Source organism: Haemorhous mexicanus, chromosome Z (assembly GCF_027477595.1).
Source record: "Haemorhous mexicanus isolate bHaeMex1 chromosome Z, bHaeMex1.pri, whole genome shotgun sequence".
Classification (NCBI taxonomy): domain Eukaryota; kingdom Metazoa; phylum Chordata; class Aves; order Passeriformes; family Fringillidae; genus Haemorhous; species Haemorhous mexicanus.
In genome coordinates, this window is record NC_082381.1 from 70,119,396 (window position 1) to 70,127,307 (window position 7,912).

At 42.9% G+C, this 7,912-nt stretch overlaps 1 long non-coding RNA gene across 1 annotated transcript; it reads right to left on the bottom strand.

Moving 5' to 3' along the window:
- Positions 1-517: 517 nt before the first annotated feature.
- Positions 518-7,129, bottom strand: LOC132341826 (uncharacterized). Its single transcript, XR_009490327.1, has 2 exons — positions 6,936-7,129; positions 518-2,462 (listed from the first exon to the last, which is right to left on the bottom strand). It is a non-coding gene; the product is annotated as an uncharacterized LOC132341826 (long non-coding RNA).
- Between the last annotated feature and the right edge of the window lie 783 nt (positions 7,130-7,912).

A 7,912-nucleotide genomic window follows, 5' to 3' on the forward strand; every position in this document is an offset into this window, starting at 1 on the left:
TTTCATCCTAATGACACCACTAGGCCAGGGCTGCATGGTTTTTTCCACAGGCCTGTTATATTTGTAGCTATTTTATGCTCAGCAAAGGATCTTAGGACTTTCTTTTGTCACAGCCAACAACCTTGCAGCAGAAACATTTGTTCCCTGTGAGTGAGGTGCAACAGCAAATCGCACACCACATCAGTTGGTTTCAATTACAATTTTATCTGGTCCTTCCTCTGAGATCATACTATCCCCCTTCAGTGCCAAAAATGCTTCTTACACCTCCAGCAGCCCCCACCCAGCCCACTGTAATTGCTCATTCCTAATTTGGACAAAGAATGTCTTCACAAAAATAGCAAGAGGAAGCCTAGATTACTGACTGCATTTTTACACTCCTTTCATTCTCATTTGCAACCTTTTCACCACACACACCTCCCCTACCTCCTCCTTCACTGCATTAACATACATTCCATTCCTCCCCACTTCTCCCAGCCAAGCAGGCTTCTGTCACCAAACTGCTGGCCATTACCACAAGTTGGAATTTGTATTTTTATTGTATAATCAAAGTTCATAAGCAATCTCACTAAAAACATTCATCACATGCCAGATCTAGGGAAAAATATCTTTCTCTTATGCAACAGAAATAAAAAAAAAAAAAAAAACCAAAACACAAACAAAACTATACCCAGCCCCACTGCCTCCTCAGATTTATATTTCATATATATACATTTTAAAACCCCAAAACCCAGAACAAAACAAAACCACCACACAAAACCCTCCACAATAACAGAAAAATGTCTGCCACTGAAGATGCTTAGCCACACTCAGCTGAAAAGTTAAGTTTCTGAAAATTTATGAGTCCACTAGGAATGAACTATCCCCTGGAAAGAGGGAGGTTAGGCTCTCATTTAGCAGGGGTGGCTTTTGTCATCCATCCAGAGTCAGTGGACAATCCTGCTGGCTCTGAGCACAGCAGAAGGTGAGAGGGATGGAGCTCCTCACAAGGACAAAGAAAAGGTAATGGCAAGGAAAATTGATTTCTGGAAGCTTTTATAGATCCTATAAAAATGAGTCCAGGATCAGCCTGCTTAGGGCCACCTTCTGCACACCATGGTTTTCTTGGTAGTACTCTTGTATCCTCCAAACAGCAATCTGTGAGAGATGAGGCAGAGCCCTGCAGCAGTGGGATGATGGGCACTGTCAGCGAGGAAGCATAGGAAAGTCCCACCTGCACCATCTTGCACCAGCCCTGCATGCAGCATCAGGGCTCTTCCCACCTGCCAGCAAACCCCAGCCATGCCTCTTGCTCCATGGGCCCTCGGTGGGGGCTACATGGGGCTTTGCCATCAGCTGCACCTCTGGTGGTGGCTGTGCCCATGGCAAAGTACCTGAGCTGTTGGCATCCACCCTGGTGCTTGCAGGAAGGGTCTCATGTCAGTGTCACACTGCAAGACCTGCCACAGGGCCTTTGGACAACGTGGACACACAGGAACAAAACCACTGCAAGGGCTTGTGTGTATTGGTCTGTAACATTCTGCAGACATGTTCTGACTGATGTTCAGCCTGAGTGCCCCAGAGGCACAGACATTCCCTGATGCCTGCTGGGACCCATGCCTGCTCCTTCAGTGACACTTCATCACCCACGAAAGCCAGGCTGGAAAGGGCTGCATCTCTTGGCACCTGTAGGCACTCAGAGTCACACACATACAAGTTGTATCTTGGCCTGGAGGGTCAGGGCTTCCTTGTAGGATCAGTATCTCCCTTCCAGATGATGGTGGTGGGTGTGTGCTCTCTGCCACTTTCCTGAACAAGCCAGCAGAGTGGGCTTCAAGCAGGAAGCCCATCTCCCGGGGGATTCTCCTGCTGCGTGCAGGCCAGGGGTAGCTGACACCCAGGTCAGGGGCTGGTGTGACAAGCTTGGTGCATTAAAGATAGGTGCCTGAATGACTGTAGCAGCCTGCCTCTTGCCCTGTTGCCTGAGGTGTCAAGTGGGGCCTTCATTAGTTTACAAGGGACTGCTGTTGCAAAACATGTCAGCATGAGCACTGTTCCCAGCACAGCTTCACTGCTTCTTCCTTGCCTTGCTGTGACACATGTAACATGAAAAAATCTAAGAGCAAATTGTCACACACCCTAAAAGCAGGGAGGCTTCTGGGCTGTCTAGTCTCTGAATATCACAGACTGTGATATCACGTTTGCTCTAGACGTTGTTCAAGTCTGGAATCTGGACACATGATGCCCTGGATGAGCTCTTCTGAGTCCCCCCGCCGCAGCAGCATTTCCCAAGCCGTACATCTGTCATCCTGGAGCAAGTCTTCCTATAAGTGGCAAATGGTCGTGATGCTGTAACTTCCTCTCTGGGCCTTTGTAGTTATTGTTGTGCATGTCCTGTTTTTCGTAATTATGTGAGAGCTGGGTCAGTGTGAACTCCAGCAATGAAGAGAAGAGAGTAATACAACAGATCTGGCACAAAAGGAATCCTGTAATGAGATTTATGCATTTAAGTTTTACTTGTTTAGCAGATGTTTTCTCTGCTCATACCAACTTCTCCTGTTATACAATGGTTATCTTCATAGAATAGACTGGTTTTAGTTAGACAAAAATGACTTACCCTGTAATTAACCACTTAAATAGTTAATTATCATCCTACCTGCTTGTATACAGAAAACAAAACCGGCATGAAGTGCCCTGTGCTTTCCATTCCTTGTGCCACTGAAAATACTACAGGAAAATGTATTCTCCTGGTGCAGTATATAGAATGAAAGATAATGGCGTAGAAAAGAAAAAATAACAAAAACTACCTGCTGAAATAAGCTAAAATACAAAACGTAAGGGGCTAATACTGGTCAAGAAAAAAATTCTGAAAGCTAAAATTTACAGAAAAATTTAGACAAAAACTTTACTTATTGATTTGTTTTCAGTAGAAAAAACTGAAAAAAGCCATGCACCACAAGAAAAGGTTGCTCTGCCACAAGGCTGACTAGAGCCCCTGCTGCTATCATAATTGCAGAATAGTTATGTACAAACTAAAATAGGACATCCCTGTGTCCCATATAACTCAGTATTGAAAATAGCTGCCTGAAAAAAATGTTTGTAATTATATAAACTATGTTTAAAAAAATTGCAGAAGAGAAAATATTTTGTTTTCCTCTAGATATTTACTTTATTGTAAGTGGCTTATTTGAATGATGGTATATTGTGGTTTGTAGCAGAGGATTTTGTGCCTGGAATAATTAATTTTCTCCTAGCATGCTCACTTTAAGCATCCATTGAGAAAAGTTGTATCACACTGTAGTGATGTACTGCAACAGCAGAGAATTTCCTATCAATCTATGTGATGCCAAAGGCCCTCCTGGCATTGTCTGAGATGCTGCTGTAGAACCCCTAATTTTGCATTGTTAGTGTTGATAACTTTATCTGAATAAAAATGTAAATACTATAAACAAATTCCAAATTAAAATATGACAGGAAATCCTCTCTCCTCCTGAAAAAAAAAAAAAAAAAGCTGATATTTTTAGACAAGCTGTTTTCTTCTTAATATCTTCGCACACACAGTTCACCAACAGCTTATCACAAGCTAAGCTGAGATGAGAAGAACCAGGATGCTGTCAGCTGCTCTGTGTAGCCACCCATGGGGATGCTCTTACTCCAGGACAAATACACACATGAGTCTGTCTCCCTGCTCAGGGAAGGAGTTGCTCCATGAAGTCCATAGTCAAGAGCATGCTCTCAGCTTGTAATCAAGAAACAGCTGACGTGGTCTATCTGCATGCCAAAAATTGCTCCAGAAGAGCTTTGTACTGGACCATATTCCAGGCAGAGATTTACCCTGGCGCCAGGGGGGATTTAATTTCTCTTTTTGTTCCCAGTCTGTTGCCCCTTCCCACTGCCCTGCCCAGTATAGGTCTGTATCCAATTCCCCAGTTTCAAACATCCATGAAGGTGAGCACAGCACCAGTGACACAGGAGGCCCAGTGCAGCCACAGGGGAGAAGGAATGGAAAGGGAAGCTGGTGATGCCTCTTTCTGGCTGAAGATGTGTGCCACCAGCCTTTCCCCATCACGTGAGCCCCCATGCAAGGGTATAGAATAGCACTGAGAACAAGGAGTGCTTGCACCAGCCCACACACCTTCCCTGCCTGTTCACATACAGAGTTACGTTAACACCACTGTGTTCCGAGGTATCTCATAAACACAACACAGACTTTAAAAAACAGAGATTAAGCTAAATCACTTAGAGCAGTTACATCCTTCTATGACTATGCAGGGCTGTTCCTTACCATTTGGAGCTGAAAAACACCAAATTATGGGCTTCATACACATTCTTGGCATATTATTCTTCTTTCACAGGCAGGAAATATTTTTCTAATCTTCATCTAAATTTGCTCAATATGCTGTTCCCACACTGCTGATAACAAACCTTTGGAAACCAGTACTCTGCAATAAGAGCTTTGTAGCATTCCCTCTTCAAACTGCAAGCCTGGATTGTGGTGAGGGAAAGATCTTGCCTTGGAAAGAAGGGTGCCAGCACTGCGGGGACATTACTGTGGCAATCAGTGCTGAGAGCAGCTGCTCCTGCAGACACACTTGGGCACAGCAGTCTGACAGCAGTTTGACTCTGGTATAGCCAGCAGGGTGCCACAGCAACATGAAACTCAACATGAAAGCCCTGGGTGAGCAGTGAGGTTCACAGCTAACCTGGTTAGAGTGCTCAGGTTTTTCAATCACTCTGCTTGTTTTTTTCAGTCTTATTGGAATTAGTCAAAGTCATCACAGGTATCATCAAAGCTAGAAATGCATTGAAGGATACCCATAGGAAGGAGGCTAGCCTGTTGCAAATTTGACAGTGATGACTTCCTGGTGAGGAAAAGGATGTTACTAAGAAAAAATAGAGAAAAAAGCCATTGATTGCTTCAGCTTAAAAACCCCACAATGAAATATTGCATTGTTTTGAAGTTTACTCTTGTCTTCCCTTCTTCCCAAAATACCATAGCTATTTTGAACTAGGAGACAGAAGAGTTACAAAAGGGAGAGATTTTCTTCACAACTTCTGCCTTTTAGAAAACAGACATTTCTGTGTTCTTTTTGCACCTTGTTTTGATGTCTGCTTGGTTAAAAAACATGCTTTTGAAAATGAAAGGAGGGTTGATATTAAGGATTCCATACCCAGTCTCATATTTCCATTCTTGTTAACCCTGTAAACCCTGACAGAATGACTTTCATAGTTTCAGTAATGGCTGTCCTTCAACAAGATAAAATGCAGGTACAATTCTGCTAAGCCTTGAATTCTGCCAGTCTCTCTCCATATTGAAAGTACAAAGGAAGGAGAGACCATGCTTTTGTAATTTCCCAAAAATAAACTGGAATAACTTCAAATTTTATTTTTCTTCTCAACTTAAAATTGTTTATCACCCCCATAGAAAGAGTTTGCAAAGGAACTGTTTTGGTTAGGAAACAAACTTTAGGGGTAGGAGTATGGGATATTTCTTTGCACTTTTCTAGAAGACTCATAGGTCCTTTCTGTATTTCTGTGGCATCCTCAGAGTTTTATTTCTGTTCAGTCCCAGGCTGAATTTCTCCAAGCAATGACAACTGCCAGAGCTGCTCAGGATACCACATTTTCTAAGAGGTATCCATGTGGTCCACAATTTTAGTGACAGAGCAGCTGAGAATGTTCCAGAACTGGCTGTGGGAGCTCTGGCCCAGACTCCTGGGACAACAATAGTCTTAAAGCTCTACAGTTAAAGGCAGTAGCATAGGTTTTTACAAAAACACAAGCTCTTCCCCTCAGATACCTTTCTCCCTCCGTAAAAATCCAAACTCCCTTCCTTCAGCTATAGTTTCTCAAATAAGGCATTACCGGCCAGAACAAGTTCAGTATCAAAACTCAAGTGAAGGTCACAGCTACTCTATAATGCAAGTCAAAATACAGTTTACAGACATCGCTTCTTCATCAAACCACTTGGCACACAACTCTTCATTTTGACGTGCCTTTTACAGGCATGGACATAAAAGATCCCATGGCGACTGCATGGCACTGCAGCCTGTGACAACTCACATTCAGATAAACATACTTGCTCACAGCAGGAAAATGCTGGAGGTTGGAGGGAGGGGGAACAAAACCAGCTTTTCCCATCCAACTCTGTGGTTCTAGTAAAAACACAACCTAATCCAGATTTCTGAAGTGTTTTGAATAAAGCCTAACAGCTATGCACCCACAGTGTTTTGGAGCTCTCTAACAGCCAAAGTTAAATAAAGTGTGCTATATGCTACAACATCCCAAAAGTTCAAGGGCATTCCTAAAAATAACCTGGATACTCCAAAACACCTATGATTTCAGATCACTAAAGCCTGAGGAAAGAAAAACTGCATCAACCCGCCCCTTGCATTTTTCCAGTAAAAATAAAAGCCTGTATCAACTCAAAATGCCAGCAGATTGTGCAGGCTAAATATCTGAAAGGAAAACCTTTATTGTAGACTTGCAGTTCAGAGCTTTTTGGAAACAGCAACTCAGCAGGATAGTCAATAAGACTTAAAAATCCATTTACTGCATGTTTTAGATCAATTTCACTCAGAGTTCTTATACAACATTTCAAACCTGCTGAACCCCCGAGATGTTCTTTTCCTGTGGTGCCTTTAGAATAAATGTCTCAATCACCAGAAAACATTGTGTCTTTTCCTTCAGAACCATGACTTGTGACTAGTATTTTAAGCACCATTGAAACTAAGGAGCTGAATGTTGAAAATAAAGCAGTAAGTAGATCTTTCGCAAGTTCCTTCCTTTCTTGCCATACCACTGCTTTTGTCTAATTTTCAAACAAATGAATGATTCAATTTCTCGTTATTGTTCTTTTTTCCACTGCCAGGTCTTAATTGCAGCCTGGATGGACAAAAATTAACAATGCATCAAAAATAAATAAAAATATGTGCAGATTTTTACTTCAATTCACTTACCTGTGTTTAGCTTTATGACAAGTTATAGCTTGGCAAACATCTTGCCAGGGTCTGATTTTTCTTGTTTACATCTAAATCTGCTGTCACTGCCCACTGGTCTTCAGTAACTCTCCTGAAGTTTTGCCTTGCACCCGTAGGGACGTTTGGAAAGCAACAGGGAAATTTGCTGCAACAGCTGTGAGCTTTAGCCCCTCTCGTCTAGATCATAATATAAAAAATAAAATTCCAAGAAGCTGTTGGTCATGAGTTATTTTTGCCTCAATGGTTCAAGGGTTTTTATTAATATGATTGCTTTGAGGGGTGCCTAAAGGGATGAAAGAGTTATTGCTCTGCAGTACTTGAATGTTATTGCCCTGCAGTATTTGGATAAGTGCTACAGCTCAGAGTAAAACCACCAAATGCATGCAAAGCTCTAACACCCCCAGACTGATGCATAAAAGCGCCTACAACCGTCTGTAAGAATCGATTTAGACTATAAACTGTACGCTGCTGTTAACTCAAGGCTGGTCTGCACACGAAGGCAGTGTGAAGGGGGGCACAGGCTGGAGTCTGAGTGCCCGCAGTCCAGCAGCCGCCAGGGTCACCGCCAGCTGCCGACACCAGGCGGGTGCCATGCCAACAGGTTCCCAGCCGCTGCAGCCAGCTCCCAAGGAGCTGACCTGGGAAATGGAAATCACTCAGAAGGTGACTCTACAGTGAAGGTAGCCTGTGGGTGAAGCTTGTGTATTCTGGAAGCTGCTTCATCACTGTCAATACCTACCATCCACTGGTGATTGCTGGGCTTGGATTACTGTTGCTAGCACACGATAAATTCATGTTACATAGACCCACAGGTCTCTGAACAGCTGGTGCTGGTCTCCACTAGGGCTAGGGAAGCTTTTTCTATTAAATGACACATTTAATTTTGTCCCCCATATTACATCTGCACACAGATTTCAGTGTTTTCATTATTTAGAATTATTCACTGAATAATGCAT